At 42.0% G+C, this 21,987-nt stretch overlaps 1 protein-coding gene across 3 annotated transcripts in view; it reads right to left on the bottom strand.

Annotated features, from left to right (window-relative positions):
• HIPK1 (homeodomain interacting protein kinase 1) overlaps window positions 1–7,142 on the bottom strand; it is a 50,898-nt gene extending 43,756 nt beyond the window's left edge. Inside the window, exon 1 of one of the 3 annotated variants that reach the window (XM_064282393.1) lies at window positions 6,954–7,142. The gene's annotated coding sequence lies outside the window, so the exon portion shown is untranslated. Of the gene's footprint in view, window positions 1–3,768; window positions 5,217–6,531; window positions 6,655–6,953 lie in introns of those variants that run through there. The other 2 variants (XM_003409596.4, XM_064282394.1) reach the window with 2 other exon arrangements.
• Between the last annotated feature and the right edge of the window lie 14,845 nt (window positions 7,143–21,987).

Genomic DNA, 21,987 nt, shown 5'->3' on the forward strand with positions numbered 1-21,987 from the left:
TTTTTTTTTTTTTTTTTTGGTTAACCATCTAAACATAATGACAGATTTGCTCACTATGTTAATCGCAAACAAGAACTGACAGGCAAAGGCTATTGGTTCTTGTACTCATTGCTACATAGATAGTACTGAGTCTTGCTAGAATCCAAGGCTTCCAAAGACATTCTGATTAATAGCTCCCCTACTTGCTGGCAAGGTCCCTTCTACTTAACATTTATTTGGTATCCCACACTCTTGGTCCCAAAGAGAGGTAATCTTACTTATAAAGAACTCAAATAGTAATAATCCAGAATGGAAGAGCTGGGTGTGACAACCAAGGCAATGTTTTTACACTTTCACCCTTAGTCCTTACTAACTGCCATCTTTTCCCAGACACACCAATGATAAACTCCTGCTACTTTCCTTTAATCTTTGCCTCTCTGATACAATTTTTAACAAATTGGTCGTTCAAGTAACCTAAAATAAGTACTGCATATTGATCTCTTCTTCTAGCACTTATCCTCAGCTAACATATACACAGATGGACATATTTCCCAGCTCACACTCTGATATATACAATATTCATATCATTAAAACAGGTAAATGGGAGGACGTGTTCTGTAAACATAAAGCGAGACAAGTTTGGGAAAACAACTTTTTCACCAGGATACCTAAGTGTCTCTCTATCCCACCCATTTTTCTCCACCCCTACTGCACAATCCTGGACTACTTAACTCGAATAGCCTAACTGGTTTCCCCCAAATTATACTCTCAAACCCCTCTTCTAAACTTCCCCTCCCTCATCCATTCTCCGCCTTACAACTGAAGCTTTTAAAACTGCTTATCTGTCCCCTCCTTAAAACCTTAGGTTAAAGTCTAAAATCTCTAATTTGGATTACCAGGTTTTATAAAATCTGCTGGTGACCTTCATAGCCTCACTCCACTCTTCCCTCAGCAGCTCTCAGTAGTACTAGATTTCTCTCAGTTCCTAGAGTAGGCCTTACTTTCTATTGCCCGAAGTCCTTCACACAGAATGTTCCCTCTCTCTCTGAACTTCATTTTCCACTAGCCATCTCTTTTCCTATTTATCCTTCTAATCCCTGCTTTTTAAACTTCACTTCTTAAGTGTGGCAGAGGTTGTTTGGATCAAAATCGACTCTCTCCTTCATGCCAAGCACATGCCTAGACCATGTTTACCAGTCCTCCTTCTCCAGTGGAAAGCGCTATGTGAGTGAGTCTTTTGTTTTCCTTTCCCCTTCCATCAGCAGAAACCCATGGAGACCCAGCTTCCACCATGAGAAAACACCCAAGGGATGGGGGAACAAGATGAAAGAACCACCCGGCAACCTGGAATACTCACCTCAACCTGGAACATTTATTTCACACTGTTACATGTGTGAGAAACTATTTTCCTTCCACTAGATTATTATTAGCCAACTTTCTGCTGACAAATATTCTCAGGAAGCCTTCCCAGGACCATGTCATGCCAAATTAGGTTCCCTGGTAAAGGATCCCATAGCATCCTCCACTACTTCTCAGCACTTACCACACGTATTTCATTTATTCATTAACAAATATATACTAAGCAGCTACTATGTGCCTGCTAAGAACTGTTCTAGACAGAAGGGATATTGTGGTATTCAAGATAGACAAGATCTCTTATCTCATGGGCTTACATTCCAGCGTGGAGAGATGCACACATTTCACAAATAGCAGCTGAAGATAAGTGTGATGATGAAAACAAAACATAATGAGGTGAAAGAGATAGCCTGTGGTCGAGGAGAGACAATTAATGGTCAGGGAAGGCATTCTGAAGTGATGGCATTTAAGCTGAGATCTGAATGACAAGAAGGAGTCGTTCCAGTCAAAGAGGACAGCTAGTGCAAAGACAACATTCTTGGTCTGTTTGAGTAAGAAACCAGTGTTGACAGAACGGAGCAAGGGAGAAAGTAGTAGAAGTAGGTCCCAAAGAACGGAGCAAGGGAGAAAGTAGTAGAAGTAGGTCCCAAAGAAGGCAAGGGCCAGATCATTTATTGATTTCCAGGCCACTCTGGATTTTATTCCAAGTATGACTATTTGTAATTATTTATTTAATACTTGACTTTTCTTCTAAACTGCAAATTCCCTGATGGCAGGGTTCTGTGCAATCCTTAACAGCATCTATCACAGTGGCTGGCATACAGTATGTGTCAAATGTTTGCTGGAATGAATGACCAAAAAGAGATTACATTACCTCTCCATAGATAAAGGTGAAGGGACCTCAGGAGCAGTTTTGACTAAATTAGATAAATACTCACATAATGAGACAGAAATTAGTCTCTTGTCTGCAAGAGAATATATACACATATATATGGAAACCCTAGTGGCATAGTGGTTAAGAGCTATGGCTGCTAATCAAAAGGTCAGCAGTTTGACTCCACCAGGCACTGTGCTTGGAAACCCTATGGGGCAGATCTACCCTGTGCTATAGGGTTGCTATGAGTTGGAATTGACTGGACAGCAATGGGCTGAGTTTATACGTATATATGTGTGTGTGTGTGTGTATTCTAAGTATAGTGATACAGATGAAATAAATACAACCCTCAGGATACCATCTGAATCGTAGTTTCCCAGCCTCTTTCCTGTAAGCACTTCCTTCATATAGAGCCACGTGAAACAAGCCAGTTCCCCAACTGGCATGCAAAAATAGGGTGTACAATAGGTGTTAGCTGCTAGTGGAGTAACTCTACAATTCTATGTAATTTTCAACCTTTTAAAACAATTTTTTAATATTTTGGTAAACTGGCTGAGTGGTATTTTCCTTTTAAGTGGATATTTTTCCCTAAATTTCAATAGCTCTCTGATTTATTTAGAATGACGAATGCATAGCAAGAGAGAAAAAAGGTGCTTTATGTTTGATAAAAAGGTATTATTTTAGTATGTGCACAAGACAATCTACAAGGTATATAAAGTGAAGAAAGGTGTAGAAAAACTATACCTCTAACCCTTAAATCAAAAATATCCCCTGAAAGTCTTAAAACCAAACAATAGTTTTGCTTAACTAGTAAAGAACGTCTGCCGCCTTGAGAATTATGCTATTTTAAGATCTGTCTATATGGGATCAGACTGACAAAAGCAACTCCAAACATTACACAGGAACCTTAGGGGGCAGTGAGTTTATGATGATGGGGAGGAACACCTCAGAATAGGAGGGGAGGATGGCTGCCTAACTGGAAGAACATAATCCGTATCACTGAATGGTACCTGTAGAAACTATTGAATTAGTGTATGTTTTGCTGTGTATAGCCTCAACAACACAAATAACATAAATTGTAAAAAAAAAAAAAAAAAACAAACTATACCTCAAGAAGATTCCAGCTAAACAAAAAGGTCTAATCTGACAAAACACAGATCAATATGAAGCATAAACAACACTAAGAAAGAACCTGTTTAGATCGGCCAACAAAGGTCGAAGGAAAACAAGACTCAATTAAGTAAGGTAACAACAGTTTGGCAGATGGAAGGAGGAAGAGGTTCTTTTAGAAGAATGAGATGACTTTTGCAAATATACCTGGGATGTGGAAAAATGAAAGATAGTTTAGAGTCAGGAGATTTACTTGCTTAGAGCAGAAGATAGTGGCAAAAAAGTATGGGAACTCTACAGCTAAAAAGGACCTTAAAAGACTCTTGCTAAAGCCCCTTAATTTCAAGCGGAGAAAAAGGAGACCCAAAAAGGCCAAGCAAGTTTTACACAGAACTAATGAGTGGCAGAGGAGCCCTTGTGGTGCAGGGGTTAAGCAACTGGCTGCTAACCTGAAAGGTCGGCAGTTCGAAACCACCAGCTGCTCCTCAGAAGAAAGATGTGGCAGTCTGCTTCCTTAAAGATTTACAGCCTTGGAAACTCTTTAGGGCGTTTCTACTCTGTCCTATAGGGTCGACTTGCTGGCAATGGTTTTAATGAGTAGCAATGCTAGCAAAGAATTCAGGTCTTCTGATTCTTCTTCATTTAGCACTCTGGGAAAGCACTGTATCAGATATCCTTAAAAAATCCAAAAGAAATAAAATGTAAGTTTTGTTATCCTCAAAGAGCTTAGAATGTTACTAAGGTGATATGGCACATTTTTAAAAAGTACAAAAAAATACAAAAACAGGATGTAAAATTTTTAAGTGCCAACTTATGTGCTATAAAAATACATTAAGTATTTAGGAGTTGGGTTTCAAATACGAAGAGAGAGATTGAGAATAAAAAGGAAAAAAGGAACCAATAAGCCATCAGTTGATTGCTGAAGTGATATTTAACAGGAAAAACACCCTTCTTAATTTGTGTTCAGAAGGGCATGAACTGTAAGGGAAGAAACTGGGGAGGAATTAATAATAGTAAGTTTTTAAAAACCCTTGAAAAAATATAGTAGATTGCTTTACACAGTCACGAAAATGAAAACAAAAGGCAGATCAAGAAACTCCTGGGTAATGGAGAAATTCGGGAAAAGCTAATGGTGATGGCTGAACAACATGAGCATATTTAATGTCACTGAGCTGTACATGTGAAGACCGCTGAAAGAGCAAATGTTTTGTTACCTATATGTTTACCACAATAAAACAAAAAAGTCAAAAAAGCAAAAAACTCATGTTTGCAGAATCTCCTCAAATTACAAAAGGACCACTTACAACGTCTAACAACACGCTGCACAAATTTCAAGTACAAGAAGTTCACCAGGCAGGTTTGGCTCAATGATTTCTACCAACACACCACTGTCTGCTGAGCTGTGCTTATAAAAACAAAACCACAGAATGAAAGAATTCAATTTTCCAGAAAACTGTATGCTCTGAGATTATCTTTTTTTCTTGTAGGAGGAAGTTCTGGTTTGGTTTTAAATCTGTAACGATCAATTTGCTCTAAACCCATAAAGCTACAGTGTTTCCAGAGATAGGATATCACCAGCAAAAGCCCTACTGGCCAACAGGATCAAGTATATTTACAAAATCTCATTCACTATTTTACTCCTCAGATGTTTTACTAGCTTGGCTGCCTCCAGTTCCACCAAATACTTTATCAAAATCTCCTTAAAGTTGGGAACAGAATCTTAAAGTTAACGACATTGTTCATCCTATCATCACACCAGTATTGTAACACAGAACTCTGAGCTAATTACATATAATGATCCAAAATCACCATCTGAACAATAAAAGTATTCCGTAAAATGACTCGTCAGTAGGTGTTAAATGCTTTACTGAAAGCTTTAGTCTTACATGAAAAAAAAAAAAAGCTGGTAATGATTTGCATTCCCTAGGATCTTTAAAAAAAAAAAAAAACTACCAGGAATCAAAAATAGCTTTACACAAACAAGAGCAAAATTGTAGGTTTTACAGAGGGCATCAGCCACTTAATTTAACCCCACTTGATCAGGAGCAGGAAGCCACATCTCTGTTTTCAACAGAGTTACTAGGAAACCAATAAGCTAAAGGAAAGGCTGGGGCAGTAGAGTCTGTAGTTGAAATGGGTATTTTTATGTGATTACTGAGAATTCCCAAAGTGACACTAATAGTCAAGAAAGCACCTAGGGCTGCCTCAGGATGACTCTATAACTGAGTCAGTGATTAAAATGGAGAAAAACACATTGGAGCTTGGGGATGGGTCCCCCCTCCCTTCCCTAGCCCTCACCCCCACCTCACCCCACCTAAACAGGAAAGAGAGCGCGCCCAGCATAAACACAAGCCATTGCTTTCGGGTTTGTCACCACAACAAACTGGAGGTTAAACCAGCGCTCCAGGAGACCGAGCCCCACCCAGGTCTTGGTTGCTAGGCACAAAAAGGGCCTCTTCCCCACAGACCTGTGAACAGTGTGGGCTTTACCAAGGAGTTTGGGTGTACCTCCACTATTTTTTTTTTTTTTTTTAATGAAAGCTTTGAAAGTGGTGACAAGGGAACAAAAGTTTCGCTTTGAGCCAAACCTCTAGATCTGCCTTACACAGATGCATATTAGGTGGGCTGGTCCCACGTAGTCTCCACCGTCATTGCAATTTACAAACTTAACGACTACAGAACATGAGCGGAGAGAATAGGAAAGCTCCCACACCCACCCCGCCACCACCACCATTACCATCCTTTCCAGACACCGCTTCCCGGTCCCAAACAGCAAAATTAACCAAAAACCATGGTGATAAGCAGAGCTGTGAAACACACACACACAAGCCCCACACCGGCAATCGGCCACGACAGCCGGGAAAAAAACGGCCGGGTAAGGAGGCGCAAGGCGGCCCCCTGTCATTTAAGGACAACAACACGCCCAGGACAGAAGTGGCAGGAGGATGGGAGAGTTGCCCCGAAAACAAGCCCGAGTTTCCCCACTTTCTTAAGAATACGATCCCCTCCTGCGGCTGTGAGTGGCCGGGCCGCAGGACACCGCGCCTGGCCCAGGGCGGGGGCCCGCTAAGGGAGGCGCCCCCCGCAGGCCAGGCGCCCAAGGAGAGCCCGCAGCCAGCCCGGCCCCGCCTCGGGGAGCGGATGGGAGATCGCTCCCGGCAGAGGCCCTCGCTGGCTCGCCCGCTCGCCCGCCCGTCCGCCCGCTCACTCACCGCCGGTGTGTCTGGTTCTCAGCCGCGAGCTGGGGCTGCTGTGAGGAGGCGGCGGAGGAGACGAGATCCGGGGCCCCGCCGCCGGGTCATCATACCCCCCGCGCGAGCCAGCCCCGGCCCCGGCCCCGGCCCCGGCCCCGGCCCCGGCCCCCGCCCCCCGGAGCCGCCTCCGCGCCCGTCCCGCGGGGGGAGCCTCCTCAGCCTCCCGCCCACCCCGGCCCCTTCCCGCCGCCGCCGCCGCCGCCTCGGCCCCGCGCGCTCCCGCCTCGGCCTCCTGCTGTCGTCCGGGGCCACCGCCGGGCCCCTCGCTCCGCAGCCGCCGTTGTCGCCAGACCCGACGAGCTGAGCGCCGAGCGGCCGCCCCCATCCGGCCGGCCCTGCCTCGCCGGAACCATTCACCCGCCCTGCGCCATGACACCTACTGAGGCGGAAGTGCAAAGGAGCCGGCTGACTAAGACGCCCGCATAGCGCGGATAGCCGTGGGAGTGGGTGGGCCTCCGTGGGGAGCCAGGGTGAATCGAGTGGAGGAGTCGGGTTCCCCGCCCCCTCCGCACGGCTGCCTCCGCGATGACTTAAAGGTGCTTGGTGGCGGTAGGGTGTCCTGCTGTAAAATGTCATCGCAGCCAGTGTGATATCACCACAACCTAGTGTGACACCTCCCCCCCCCCGCCCCCCGAGATTGGGCAGCACGCGGGGAGGCAGTGCCGCCCCGGGAAGTCCCCCTGCTGGCGAGGAACTACCTCAATTTAGGCTGTAATGTTTCGTTGCCGTGTAAAGATATTTCAGCAGTGTGACACCTGTGTACAGAATCTGTAAGCCTCCACGTGACACTTGGGAGCGGGTCTCCCATTGCTGCCTTTGCGAACCTATATTTGCATTATATGAGAAAGAATAGCTGTGTTCTGAACCCAACTCCTCAAAACATGCAGCGAGCGAATGTTAACAGAATTATCTTGCCTCTACCAGTAGATAGTAAGGCCGTGTATTCAGGAAACTGCATGAAATTCTGAGAAAATGGACACTGCATGAAAACTAGCTTACAGTTGCCATCTCCCACAACCGAGAGATTCTGTAGGACTTCACATACACCTCCTGCTGTGTAAAATGTTGATTCCTAAAGTGGAGGGCATTTTTAAGGAGACTGGGTGGCGCAAACTGTTGGCACTCCACTACTAACCTAAAATTTGCTGATGGCATCCCACCCAGTGGTGCAGTGGAAGAAAGGCCTGGTGATCTGCTTCCATAAAAATGACAGCCAAGAAAGCCCTATGGAGCAGTTCTGCTCTGTAACACGGGGTTGCCGTGAGTCAGAACTGGCAAAGGCTTTGGTATGAATTTATAGCATCATCTGTGTGCATTTTCTCCATTATACAAATGCTGGTAACAGCAATGATCTGAACCTTAGAAACTGACTGCTCCACACAGTATTTGCTTATCTTCTTTGAGGGGACAGATGTGGCTAAGGCAGGATTCTGCTATTAAGCTCTATTCCCCAGATCTCACTCTTCCACGTCTTCAACCTCGTTACAAAAAAGCCAACATTTTTGTGAAGGTGCACTAAAGTGGTTATATTACCTTTTAAGGGAAGTCATCTGGGTTTCTCCGTTGGCTTAAAACAATGGGAGCAGTTCCATTCTGTTGAGAACAGGGAAATTTATTTCCCTAGAGGACCAGGGTTAGCAAAAGTGTTCAATCCCACAGGGCAGTTTTGTTTGCTTATTTTCATAGAAACTTCCTTCTTACTGTTTAGAGAACATAAAGTCAGAAGGAACAGTGCTCCAGTCAAGGTCACCCCCAGAGTAACAGGAAGAGAGACTTCGAGTTGGCTTAAAGTCCCCCCACGTTTGGCTGACCTTAGAAACATTAAGGCATTGACAGATAGTGGGTGAGCATGTCTGCTTGGTGATCCACGAAAAACAGAAACCTGAGTGAACACTGGGGTGGAGCAGATCCTGTGCAAAGCAATCACGGGAAGCCGTTTTCAGACCATGCAAATACTCTGCTCCTCGTTTAACATGTTCCCCTAGATTTAGCATCTATGGACGATTCTTGTTTGTACCAACCCTCCCTTATCCCTTATTTGTTTAGTTATCTATTTATTAATGATATAGACTTATGGACTCCTAGGGAGACCCTAGTCGACACACATGGTTAAGTGCTTGACTATTAGCTGAAAGGCTGGCTTACTAGCCAACGCAGACACACCTCAGAAGACAGGCCTGGTGATCTGCTTGTGAAAGGTCACAGCCTAGGACACTATGGAGCAGTTCCATTCTGCACACGGGTGTCTCCATGAGTCAAAATTGACTTGACAGCGGCTAACAACAACATGACTACTATGTTTTTCAATACTTTGTAATTCATTACTGCCCTTAATTATTTTGGTGCTAAAATTTCCCAGCCCTTTCAAGCTGGCTCCTATGTTTTTTAGTGTCCTCATTTTTTTTTCCCCCAGCATTTCCTTACTTTCTGCTACAATAAGATGTTCCAGACTTACCTTGTACTCTCCTGGCCCTAGCTGTGGAATCAGTCATTCTCTGACAAGTCCTGGCTCCTTTTAGTGGGAAAATACATTAGAAAACAATATCTGACACTAGGCCCACAATTATTTCTTTTAGGATGTTTTTAGTCTTGAATGTGAATGTTAACCCTGAATGAACAATTTCTCTATTGATCCCTTCCTCTAGGGTTGCAAGACTTTAAGACTCCTTTAGGCTATCCTTAACAGAGAAAGCTTGGGTAGGGGATTATGGCAGACATGTTTCATTGCCTATTCAATGAATATTTAGGGAAAAGGGATATGATTTAGTTTAAAAAAAAAAAAAAAGCCAGTCTCTGCCACATTTACCGAAAAGCCACTCCCTATATCACTTCCCTATTAATAGAATTCCAGTTTTGTTCAGAGAGAAGGAAGATCCTTTGATTTCAAAGATGGTTAAGTTCCTCCTCCCATGTAAGAGGATAAATCACAATTGGTCTGAACCAATCCTGATTATTTCATGTCTCTTTGCCAATGATTGGTCTAGGGATGGGTACAGGACTCTGTTCTGGCCAATGAAATATGAAAAGAAGTCTGCTGGGAGGATTCTGGGAAAATTTTTCCTTTTGGATAAAAAAAAGACAGTGCCTTGAGACAAGAAAATCTTTTGCTCCTGCCTCTTCTTGTTGGGACAAAAGCATGAAGACATGAGGCTTGGAGCTGCCACAGCCATCTTGTGACCACAATGTGACAATGAATAGCAATGACAGAAAAAGTCAACATGCTAAGGATGGAAAGAGTGGGTCCTGATATGGTTGAGCTTCTCAAGGAACCTGGAACTGTCCACTTCTAGACTTTTTTTTTTTTTAAGTATTTTTATTGTGGTGAAATATATATAACAAGATATTTGTCACTTCAACCATTTTTATGTGTACAATTCAGTGACATTAATTACATTCACTATGTTGTGCAACAATCACCACTATTTCCAAGTATTTTCATCACTCTTAAAAACTCTGTACCCCTTAGGCAATAGCCTCATATTTCCCCCTCCCACCCACCTCTGGTAACCACTAATAAATGCTGGCCTCTATGCATTTGCCAATTCTATATATTTTATATAAGTGGGATCATATAATATTTATCATTTTGTTTCTGACTTATTTCAGTCAGCATAATGTCTTTCAGATTCATCCATGTCTCAGCATTGTATAAGAATTTCATTTCCCTTTACGGTTGAGTAATATTCCATGGCTTTTCAATTGCCTCATATGCATGTCAAAGTTGAACAATGAAAAAGGAAGATCAAAGCGGAATTGATGCATTTGAATTGTGATGTGGGTGAAGAACACTGAACATACCAAGGACTGCCAGAAGAACAAACAAATCTGTCTTAGAGAAAGTACAGCCAGGATGCTCCTTGGAAGTGAGAATGGCAAGACTTCAACTCACTCACTTTGGACACATCACCAGGAAATACCATTTGCTAGAAAGGGACATCATGCTTGGCAAAGTGGAGGGTCAGTGAAAATGAGGGAAACCCTCGATGAGTTGGATTAACATTCATATACCTTCTTTGGTGAAATTTCTATTCAAGTTCTTTGCCTATTTTTATTTTGTTGTTGAGTTGTAAAGTTCTTTATATATTCTGGATATTAAAACCTTACCAGATAAGTGGTTCCCAGATATTTTCTCCCTCTCTATAGGTTGTCTTTTCACTTTGTTGATAAGGTCCTTTGACGCACAAAAGCTTTTAATTTTGATGAAGTCCAATTTATTTTGTGTTTTACTACTTGAGCTTTTGGTGTCGTATCCATGAATCAATGAATTGTCAAAAATTAGGTCTCAAAGCACTACTCTTGTGTTTTCTTCTAAGAGTTTCATGGTTTTAGTTCTCACATTTAGGTACTTGATCCATTTTGAGCTAACTTTTTATATGGTTATGACTTATGGGCCCAATTCCATTCTTTTGCATGTGGAGATTCAGTTTTCTAGCACCATTTTTTGACGAGACTATTCTTTCCCCATTGGATGGATTTAACACCCTTGTCAAAAATCAACTGGCCATAAATGTATGGGTTTATTTCTGGACTCTCAACTCTATCTCATTGGTCTGTGTGCCTACTATTATACTAGTACCAGACTGTCTTTGTATATGTTTTAAAGTCTGGAAGTGTGAGTCCTCCTACTTTGTTTTTCCTTTTCAAGGTTGCTTTGGCTATTCTGGGTCCCTTGCAATTCCATAAAAACTTGAGGATTGACTTTTCCATTCCTGTGAAGAAGGCTGCTGAAATTTTGATAGGGGTTGGGAGTCTATAGACCATCTAGACTTCTTTTTGAGTGCATAAATGTCCTTACATTTTAAGCTACTATTAGACACATTTTCTATTATTTGCAGCCAAAATCATTCTTAACTGATTAAGGAGAGAACTAGAAGAGATTTTCTAGAAGAAGGAGCTAATCTGTGATGCTCAAAGGTTCTGAGAGGTTAAGCTGGATAAGGACTGAAGCGTGTGCAGTGGATTTGACAATTAGAAGGTCACTGTTGATCTTGGTGAGAGTAATTTTAGTGCCACAGTGGTGACAGAAGCAGTGTGATTCCTATGAATAGTGACTGACAAAAACTGGGAAGGCTGGTTTGGTACAACTGAGTGATAGAATCTATTCTGGTAAATACTCATATTCAGCTCTCGATATCCAAGGAAGTTGCTTGGGTCTGTGCTGTCCACTTCAGCTACATCTAAGAAATCATGAACTAGGTCATTCTGAGTGCTTTCTCCACCAATTCTCCTGTCATAGGGATAGGCCAGGAAAAGTTGGTCTGGCACCTTAACTGGTTTCATAAAAGGTGAATCTAGCATGAGTGATGGGTGGTAGAACAGAACAGACTGACAACTGGATTAGGACTTTAGATTATTAAGGGTGTGCCTGTGGGATTAAAAAGGAAAAATCAAACATAAGCAGTTAAAGGGAGGGGTTTTTCAGAATTCAGAAATAATGGACAAGAGATCTTATTTTCCTCATTTTCAAGTGTCAATCCACAGACTAGTCTGGGGAAAGAGTAAATGCCTCAAATTCTCATACAACCAATGTTTACTCCTTCCTCAGATCCTCTTCCCCCCCTTAATCATTTCTATCTACCCATAACCAGCTTTCTCTCATTTTCTTCATATAACAATCCTTTATTCAAGAAAACCAAAGGATAGTGTTTTTGTCTCCCTTTTTCTGGGTCATCATGATCTCTCATTATCCTGCCTTCTCAGTCCTGTAGCGTCTCACCTTTACCAATTGTTGCTCTACCACCTGCATTCCTTACATCTTTATCATCAATTCCAAACAAAATCTAAAACCAAAACAATAATTGAATGTTATTTGTACTAAGTCATCTTGTACTTCCTATAAACTCAAGTCAAAAAAGTCCTAATAAAGTGTCCCTTGCCTAACACAATTTCTGACATGTGCTTGGTACTGATAAATATTTTGCTGAGTAAGTTACCGAATGGTTATTTGCAGTACTCAAAGCATCAGAATTCAGCTAGCTATAAAATAGAGTTTAAGAAACTTCAGAATAACAATCTTCATCCTTGGTTATGAATGTAAGTTAACCTTTTATTATTAGTTTTACCCCATTACCATTTTTGTGTTATTTTCTTTTATAAAATCTGTAAGCAGTCAACAAGGGGTGAGTAAGTGGCTCTCTCCATTGGAGGTAGGGGTGGGTGGAGGTACTATATCCAAGCCCTGCCAAAAAAGCCTGTTACTATCAACTTAATTCTGACTCATACAACCTGAGGGACAGAGTAGAACTGCCCATAAGGTTTCCAAGGCTATAAATGTTTATGGTAGCAGACTGCCACAGCTTTCTCCTATGGATTGTTGGTGGGTTCAAACCGTGACCTTTCAGTTAGCAGCCACTTTCATTCAATCCACTGGCAAATTCCTTTAGCTCTGTTTCCAAAATATATGCTTAATTCACTACTATTGATAATGTCTGTTGAATCAGAAAGTCTTTAAAAAATATGGAATAATACTACATACGAATTTTTCAGTCTTATCTTGATTAAAAGGGAGTGCAAGTTTTGATTATGTATACACTAGAAGCTTTGCAAAGAAAAGATACAATCCCATAAATCTAAAAATACCTTGTTCAGATATGACACGAAGAGACGAGTGGCAAAAGACAAAACAGATAAATCAGACATCATGTCATCAAGATTAAAAAGTTTTGTGCATCAAAAGACTTTATCAACAAAGTGAAGAGACAACCTACAACTTGGGATAAAATTTTCGGGAACCATGTTATCTGATAAGGGTTTAATATCCAGACTATATAAAGAACTCCTACAACTTAACAACAAAAAGACAACCCAATCAAAATATAGGCAAAGGAATTAAAAAGGCATTTCATCAAAGAGGATATACAAATGACCAACAAGCACATAAAAAGATACTTGAAGTCATTAGTCGTTGTTTTGAGGTTCCATTGAGTCAATGCCAACTCATAGTGACCCCATGTACAACAGAACAAAAAGTTGTCTGGTCCTGTGTCATCCTCACAATAGTAGGTATGTTTAAGCCCATTGTTACAGCCACTGTGTCAATCTACCTTGTTGAGGGTCTTCATCTTTTTTGCTGACCCTCTATATTACCAAGCATGATTCTCTTTCTCCAGGGACTAGTCCCTCCTGATAACATGTCCAAAGTACTTGAGACAAAGTCTCCCTATTCTTACTTCTAAGGAGCATTCTGGTTGTACTTCTTCTAAGACAGATTTGTTCATTCTTCTGGCAGTCATCAAAGTGATGTCTTTGCTTTTTTAACACTTTAAGGAGGTCTTTTGCAGTAGATTTGCCCTATACAATATGTTATTTGATTTCTTGACTGCTGATTCTGTGGGCATTGACTATGGATCCAAGTAAAATCAAATCCTTAACAACTTCAACATTTTCTCCATTTACCATGATGTTGCTTATTGGTCTAGTTGTGAGAATTTTTGTTTTCTTCATGTCGAGGTGTAATCCATACTGAAGGCTGTAGTCTTTGATCTTTATCAGTTAGTGCTTCAAATCCTCTTCACTTTCAGCAAGCAAGGTCGTGTCATCTGCATATTGCAAGTTGTTAATGAGTCTCCCTCCAATCCTGATGCTCTGTTTTTCTCCACATAGTCCAGCTTTTGGGATTATTTGCTCAACATACAGATTGAATAGGTATGGTCAAAGGACACAAAACTTTCCCAACTTTAAACTACAGAGTATCCCCTTATTTTGTTTGAACAACTGCCTCGTGGTCTATGTACAAGTCCCGCGTGAGCACAATTAAGTGTTCTGGAATTCCCATGCTTCCCAATGTTATTTATAATTTGTTACGATCCACACAGTCAAATGCCTTTGCATAGTCAGTAAAACACAGGTAAACATCTTTCTGGTATTCTCTGCTTTCAGCCAAGATTCATCTGACATCAGCAATGATATCCTTCATTCCACTTCCTCTTCTGAATTTTGCTTGAGTTTCTGGCAGTTTCCTGTCAATGTACAGCTGCAACTGTTTTTAAATTATCTTCAGCAAAGTTTTGCTTGCATGTAATGTTAATGATATTATTCCATTGGACTACCTTCCTTTGGAATGGGCACAAATATGGATCTCTTCAGTCTGAGAGAAGAGTGGTAGCCTTAGTCATTATGGAGATGCAAATCAAAGCCACAATGAGATACCACTTCACACCCAACTAGGAAGGCTATGATCAGAAAAGTGGAAAATAACAGGCGCTGGCAAGGATGTGGGAAAGTTGGAACCCTCATCCACTGCTGGTGGGAATGCAAAATGGTACAGCCACTGTGAAAAACAGTTGGATGGTTTCTCAAAAAGTTAAATATAAAATTACCGTGTCGTCGTCGTTGTTCGGTGCCATCGAGTCGCTTCTGACTTATACCCAGTAATTCCACTCATGGGTACATACCCAAAAGAACTGAAAGCAGGGGCTCAGACAGGTACCTGTACACCAGTGTTCACTGCAGCACTGTTCACAACAGCCAAAACGTGGAAACAACCTGAATGTCCATTAACAGATGAACCAAAAAAAACCAAACCCAGCGCCATTGAGTAGATTCCGCCTTCGAGCGACCCTACAGGACAGAGTAGAACTGCCCCCTAGAGTTTCCAAGGAGCGCCTAGCGGATTCAAACTGCTGTCCCTTTGGTTAGCAGCCGTAGCACTTAACCACTATGCCACCAGGGTTTCCTAACAGATGAAAGGATAAACAAAATGTGATATAGCCATACAATGAAATGTTACTCAGCTATAAAGAGAAATGAAGTTCTGATACATGCTACAACATGGACAAATCTTGAAAACGTTATGCTGAGTGAAATGTCAGTCACAAAAGGACAAATGTTGTATGATCCCACTTAGTGACACAGGCAAATGTACAGAAACCAAACTCCATTAGTGGTTACCAGGAGTGGGAGAGAGGGGGGAAAGAGGGGTCTTAGCTTAGGGAGCACTGAGTTTCTGGAAACAGGTAACGGTGAAGGCTGCACAACACTACAGAGGAAGCCAATGTCACTGAACTGTACATGTAAAACATGTTGACTGGGCAACTGTTTTGTTATGTTTATTTTTACCACAATAAAACAATTAAGAAAATACCTTGTTCATTTAGAACATTTTCTGTAGGATGTAGAATATTTCAACTTGGTAAATTAAACAAAAGGTCTAATTTATATCGACTTTGACTATGCTTTGTTCTTCATCGTATCTTATAAATCTCTCCCTATGGATCTAGATATTCAAAGATCAGGACCACTATTCTCTATAAATTTTTACAGTTAAAATTTCATAATAACAATTTAAAAATAAAAAAATAATTACTGTCTGATAAATAAAATGTTTTACTGAAGAGCTTGCCCTAGTATCTCAGGAAATGTCACCTCTAACCCCAAGGCTTGTGTTTACTCCAAAGCCCATGGAACATGCTTGTTTTTCTTTTTCAAGAACATAAAGTTATAAAACATGTCTATTATAGGAAATAGTGTTAGTTCACAAAATATTCCTGTTATTTACTTACATTGTAAATTAACTTACTCATTTTTTCCTCTTCCTTTCTTGATTTCTCCATATTTAGTATACAAGTTTATACTTGTGAATATATATATATAGTTTATATACATATATATTCCAACTCATATCAACTCTATAGGACAAAGTAGAACTGCCCCATAGGGTTTCCAAGGAGCTGCTAGTGGATTTGAACTGCTGACCTTTTGGTTAGCAGCCACAGCTCTTAACCACTGCACCACTGTTCCTATATATATGTGTATATTTAGATATACATATACGTTAACATACGTACACGCTCCCTTTGTAAAAGTTTAATAGAGGAGAAGGTATGTCTTTCTCCCTGTAGCTGCTTGTATTAAAGAGGTGACGTAACAAATTCATCTCCTAACACAATGCAAAGCCCCTTTCTTCCAAAAAACCTAGTTCAGTTCACCAATATCTCTCAGTGCTGCAAATTTCCTAACTGGTGTTCCTGTTATCATTCTTGCCTCATTCTCCATCTTCCACTTTTTAAAATATTTATCATATCAAATCATCCCTCCACTTTAAAATACTCTATTAGCTTCTGTGGTGAAATGAGTTGCTTCATATGGCTTTTTACCTTGGTTCTTTGGAAAAACAGCTTGAGAGATTTTTCCCCTAAGTCCCAAGGAGTTACCTTTGTTCTAGTTTTCTACTCCAGAGGGCCTGTTACTTTTGTCCAGGTTGACTGACATTCCCTGGCTAAGCTGTAAACAATCTGTGGTTTGATACTTTTTATCTGGCCCTGGGCTGCAGCCCATCCAGGGATTGGTATGCACCCTGCAATGACTGGACAATAGGCTATGCGAATGAAGTAACTGTAGCCTGCTAAGCAAATGAAGTGTCTGTAGCCTACAGAGAGGGGTTTTGTCAGATTTTGCCCGCCCCCTGGTGGGGGGGGGGCCATGCCTTGAAATGGACAAGGTGTTTTGTATATATGCAGCCAACCCTACAGAGGTTTTTCAGAGAAAAAGAAACAGAAGAGAAGCAGCAGGAAGAAGCAGAAAGTAGAAGAAGCAGAGACAGGAGGCAAGGAACCTTCTAAAAGAGCTGTAACACTGAAGACAGCAACAGGAAGGGCCCCTGTGGCAGAGCTGGTGGTGACAGATGCCAGGGCCAAGAGAAGCCTGTCCTTAGGGGACTGAGAGGAGGCCTGTCCTCAGGGGGCTGAAGAAGGGAGACTTTGCCTACGTGCTTCTTGATCCTGATCATGAATTGTAAGCTGTTACTTCCCTAATACGCCCCATAATTGTGAATATGGTCCATGAGCTCTATGTGACCACTGCAACAAATTATCAAACCCAGAAAAGAAGTAAAGAGTGCTGTAGGAGGGATGGCTGGTGTCAGAATTGGTATAAAGGTTGGAGAATGGAGGTATGCCTGACCTCTACCTCAAAGGAACTGATTTTGGGCTGATGTTGGTGGTGATTATCCTCCGCTCTCATGAAGGCAGACAAGGAGGTCTGATGGCACCAGGCCATTTTGATAGCTTCCCATAACAATTAGTATAAAATCCAAGCTTCTTATTTTAATCTATAAGTCACTGCCAGGTCCGACTTCTGCCTACCACTCTGAGCTCAGTCCTCCTCTTCTCTTTGGACGTAGGCTCGATGTTCTTGGGCACAAAGCTCATTCCCGTCCCAGTCTTTGCACTGAGGCTACCTGAACCCTCTTCCCCCTGTATTTTCACACGGCTGACTCCTTTTCATCATTCAAATCTCATCTTCATCGTCAACTCCACAGAGACACCTTCCCTATCATATAGAAACTGATCCCCACCCCCAGGGGCCAGTTTTACTTTCTCCTTACCACTTATCACAATTTGATGTTATCTTGTGCAGCTATAACAGAAAATACCACAAGTGGATGGCTTTAACAAACAGAAATTTATTCTCTCACAGTCCAGTAGACTAGAAGTCCAAATTCAGGGTGCCAATTCCAGGGGAAGGCTTTCTCTCTCTGTCGGCTCTGGGGGCAGTTCCTTGTCATCAATATTCCCGGTTGAGGAGCTTCTCAACGCAGGGACCCCTGGTCCAAAGGACACGCTGTTCTCCTGGCTCTTGTTTCTTGGTGGTATGAGGTCCCCCTGTCTCTCTGCTTGCTTCTCTCTTTTAAATCTCAAGAGATTGACTTGAAACAAAACCTAATTTTGCAGATTGAGTCCTGCCTCATTTACATAACTGCCTCTAATCCTCTCTCATTAACATCATAGAGGTTACAGTACCTGGCATACAGTAGGTATTCGATAAATATTTGTTGAATGAATAAAGCGAATGGAATGAGTTTATGAGCGCTAGTTTTCTCACAGGCTAGTTGCAAGGTATAAAGGTAATATTAAGTGCCCAATAGAGTAATAAGCATTCAGTAGTTGTTAGCTCCTTGAGGGCTAAGAACGCTGTTTTATTCCCTGTTTGGGAGAAATAATATTGAAGGAGGATTTCCTAAAGGATGTGCAATCAATCTGTTCCTCTAGATTCATTGATCTATTCATTCAACAAATGTTTATTACTAAGAATCTGCTGTCATATGTTCTGAACACTAGGGATACAGCAGTGTATGAAACAGACCAGGACAGAAAACAAAACACTGTCCTGGAGTTTATAATCTAGTAGAATAAGGCAGACTAACCTAAACAAGTAAACTCTACAGTGTGTTAGAAAGTGTAAGTGCTCTATGTAGAAAAAGGGAAGGAGGATAGGGTGTGGCAGGCAGGGTGGTTACAATTTTAAATAAAGTGACCAAGAAAAGTCTCACTGAGCAAAAACATGAAAGAGGTGAGGAGCCATGTGGGCTTCTGGATGGAAAATATTGTAGGGAGAGGGAAGAGTTGAGGTGGGGGCTTGCCTGGCACATTGGAGGAATGGCAAGGAGGTCAGTGCAGCTGGAGAAGAGTGAGTGGAAGGTGGGAGAGTAGTAAGAGATGGATGGCAGGTCACGTAGGCCACACAGTCCATCGTAAGAACTCTGGTTTTCACTCTGATTGAGCTGGAAAGCCACTGAAGGATTTGAGCAGAGGAGTAACTCGATTTGATTTACATAAAAAGATGCAGTTCCCTGCCTGCTGTGGGGACTGTTGCTGCTGGTGCCGTCAAGTCAATTCAGAGTCATAGTAACCCCATGTGACAGCAGAAATCACCAGTAGGGTTTTCCAGGCTGTGACATTTACAGAAGCTGATTGCCAGGTCTTTCACCCAGAGAGCCACCAGGTGGTTTTGAACCGCCGACCTTTAGGTTAGCAGCTGAGCACTTAGCTATTGTGCCACCAGGGCTAGACTAGATTGTGTATTTGGTAGGGAGAGGGGGAACAAGGTTGGAAGCAGGAGAACATTTGAGACACATCTGCAGTAACTCAGATAAGAAACAAAACATGCTTGGACAAGGGTGGTGGAGACAAAGTGTAGAAAGAAGTGTAATTTGGGATATGTTTCAAGGTAGAGTCAACAGGGTTTTCTGACAGACCCTAGTAGTATGGGTGGGAGGAGAAAGAGAAGAGAAAGGAAGAATAAGAAACCGAGCCTTCTAGAGAAACAATAGGACTGCTCAGCAGTATACAAGGCCATTTTGATGTATGAGATCATGAATTTAAAATGCAGCCAGTCAGCCTGGTGGAGTGATTTCTCCAGCAACAACCAGCTGCTCCAGTGCAGGCAGAGTAGATAGATAGCATGGTTTATCCAGAATTGGAGTATTTCAAGCAAATGTGTCTGAGTGAGAAGGAGCAAGAGAGTGATACTGTATTGATAGATGGTGGGATACAGTCAAGCCAAGGTAGGAAGTGAAGGTAGGAGCAGGTTACGAGTAGTAAAACACTGGCAAAGGAGGTATTTGAGCAAATAAGCTGGGAGAAAAGGAAATTCAAAAGTGAGATTTCAGATGTTGTGCAATTTCTCATAACAATATGGTGGTGAGATAGAAGGAAAACAAGGCCTTTGGAGATGAGGAGGCCAAGGAAACTGAGGAGCCAAGGTGCTGAAGGAATCCACAATGACAACAGAGTTGTGAAGGAGAAGTGGGGCAAGGATGGTATAGCCAGATGGCATGCACTTAAAAAGGAGGAGAAATTTTCACAGGAAGGAATGGAAATAATGGTCAGGAGGCAGCAAGGAAAGCAAGAGGACATCAACACCGCGTTCATACACTGAGGTAGGGAGAGAGAAAATGGCCTCTGCTTGAGAGGGCCGGCCAGAAAGCACTGTGCTGAGAGGACAGCCAGGCTTTAATTAGGAAAGGAAGGTGAAGACTTTGAGAAAATGAGGACACAGGGGAATTTGGTTCTCACAGAGCCTAGTGAAAGTATCTGGGAGGGGAGGGTAGATCTTAGACTTTAAAGGCTTAGGCTCCTGACAGGAACTGAGGTTTAAACAGGACCGTGAAGTATGAGAGGACTAGTTCTGCCATTGCTGGGATAACGGGGGAGGGGACACCAGACCTGTTTCTACGGTCCAGGCTGGGGCAAGTTACTTCAGGGTATAATGGCTTAGTATCCTTGGTACTCAACGGTATCTTCTTAAGGCTTCGTACATCCTAACAGTTTGAGGGTCACAAAGGTTTGGAATAACTACTTCAAGTACATGGAAGAAGAAATGCACCAAGGACAAGTAAAAGAAATGAGAAGCTGCTTAAAGATACCAAAGGCTGAAACCTGTAATGACACCAGTTGTGTGATTCTTCTCTCCAGTGGTTCTGCCTTCCTTGGGTAGGAATTGAAAAGGAGAATTCCAGGACCGATTAAGGCTGATGGTTTAAAGGGCTAGTGTGGCAGAAGAACCTAGAAGATCAAACCTAGAGTCTGGCCCTTTGTTTACCTACAATGTTCTCCAGTGCTCAGCTCAGCTTGACATAGAGCAGTGTACAAAGCCTCCGGTATCTTTAAGCTGCTTCTCATTTCTTTTCCTTGTCCTTGTATACATCTTTGGACTCTCTGGGCCTCTGATTTACCACTTGCTCTTCTGTTGAATTTCAGCCCTGCCCTTAGGAATTTTCAGGTAAGAATGTTCAGAATTGCACTTGAAATTTACCATGATTTGACCCTAATCTCTTTTTCCATATGGACAAATACATCATGGGATGCCTCAGGCAATGGCCCTTCTGGCTAGGCCTGACTCCAGGGACCTCCTCATCTGGACTGCCTTTATCAGCTCATCTCTCAGTAGACGTTTTTAGCCTTGGAAGGTAGAACTAGCCAATAGCACTACGCAGGGCATGTGCTGGGAATGTCAATCAATCTACTATAACCAGAATTTAAGGTGTAGCAGGGACAATGAGATAAAAATATATAATTTTTTAAATTGTATGGGAGCCTTCACACAAACAGATATATGCACACCCATGTTTATTGCAGCTCTGTTTACAATGCAAAAAGCTGGAAGCAACCAAGGTGTCCATCGATGGATGAATGGGTAAACAAATTGTGGTATATTCACACAATGCAATACTACGCATCGATAAAGAACAGTGAGGAATCTGTGAAACATTTCATAACATGGAGGAACCTGGAAGGCATTATGCTGAGCGAAGTCAGAGGCAAAAGGACAAATATTGTATAAGACCACTATTATAAGATCTTGAGAAATAGTATAAACTGAGAAGAACACATACTTTTGTGGTTACGAGGAGGGGAGGGCGGGAGAGGGTTTTTTTTACTGATTAATTAGTAGATAAGAACTGCTTTAGGTGAAGGGAAGGACAACACTCAATACATGGAAGGTCAGCTCAATTGGACTGGACCAAAAGCAAAAAAGTTTCCGGGATAAAATGAATGCTTCAAAGGTCAGCGGAGCAAGGGCGGGGGTTTGGGGACCATGGTTTAAGGGGACTTCAAAGTCAATTGGCAAAATAATTCTATTATGAAATCATTTTGCATCCCACTTTGAAATGTGGCGTCTGGGGTCTTAAATGCT

The sequence above is a fragment of the Loxodonta africana genome, chromosome 3 (assembly GCF_030014295.1).
Source record: "Loxodonta africana isolate mLoxAfr1 chromosome 3, mLoxAfr1.hap2, whole genome shotgun sequence".
NCBI classification, from domain to species: Eukaryota; Metazoa; Chordata; class Mammalia; order Proboscidea; family Elephantidae; genus Loxodonta; species Loxodonta africana.